Raw genomic sequence first — 1268 nt, 5'->3', positions numbered from 1 at the left:
ATGTGCCCCTGCCGTCCAAAAACTAGAGCATATATGCCCTCCACTCTAACAGAAGACTAAATAGGGACACGTGGCACAATCTTATCCGTCAATCCGATATTTAATAAATGTCGGGTGGGTGGATAAGATTATGACACGTGTATGTCCGTTAGTATAAATGGTATATATGCTCTAGGTTTTGGACGACAGGGACACCAATGTCCCAAAAGTATGACAGAGGGTATATGCATACCATTTACGATAGTTTGATGGTGTATTTTTCATTTTTCCCTTTATTTAACGGCAACTATATTCATGTAAAGTATTATATTTTAAGACATTTGAACTTCACACTGAATAAGAATCCAAGGGGTCATTTGGCTGGGAACAAGTTATCCCAAGATTAATCATTCTGGGATTAGTTTTTCTGGGATAAGTTATATCACATTAATATGATATAAATGGTGAAATACATTATCCTAAACTTGACAAAGATACCAAAATTTTATCCTTAGACTATGTTTTTATCCAATGACTATTTATTTTTATCCTTCACACCAAACGGTTCCTAGGTGCCAATTGCCTTTGAGATTTTAAATTTTTGTTACGCAACAACTATAATATTTGATCTGTGCACCCTTAAAATCGAAATTTGTTCTCTTTTTAAAAAAAAATATAGTTTAAATTCAAATTGTGGTTATGAAAGCTAAATAGCAATATAATAAAATTCTTGGTATGAAGCGGGTCATGATCAAACCCGATTTTAAACCCATTTAAGCTCAAAGTAAACTTGGGTGGGTCATGACTCAACCCAATTTTTAGTTCAGCCCATTTTAATCTCTCTAGTTTCAGTCTAACCCACCCATTTGACCTCCTATTCTATTATATTAGTAAATAACACACACATGAATATACAAATAATTCATTTAAAGTAAATTTTATTAGAATGAATAAATAAAAAGTTATTGCATAAAAAATAGAGAATTTTTTTGAAAATATCTCTAAAGTTAGCGTGAATTATTACTTTAGTCCCCCAGCTAATGATAGCCTTAAAAACACTCTTCTACTTGATTAAAGAATTTAAAAACACCCTCTTATACCACATGTCATCCAACCACGGGTATATGTGAAATTTTCTACTGATGTGGCGTACATATAGATAATGTAGTAAAATAAAAAATAAAAAATATTTAAATAACTAAATGCTAAAATTTATCAATTAAAGAAGAGAAAAACTTTTTCGAAAAGAATTAATCTTTTTCTTACCCTACCCTATCCCCTACTCAGTA

Source organism: Solanum tuberosum, unplaced genomic scaffold (assembly GCF_000226075.1).
Source record: "Solanum tuberosum cultivar DM 1-3 516 R44 unplaced genomic scaffold, SolTub_3.0 scf00235, whole genome shotgun sequence".
NCBI lineage: Eukaryota > Viridiplantae > Streptophyta > Magnoliopsida > Solanales > Solanaceae > Solanum > Solanum tuberosum.
Note: the sequence above shows the minus strand (reverse complement) of the source record.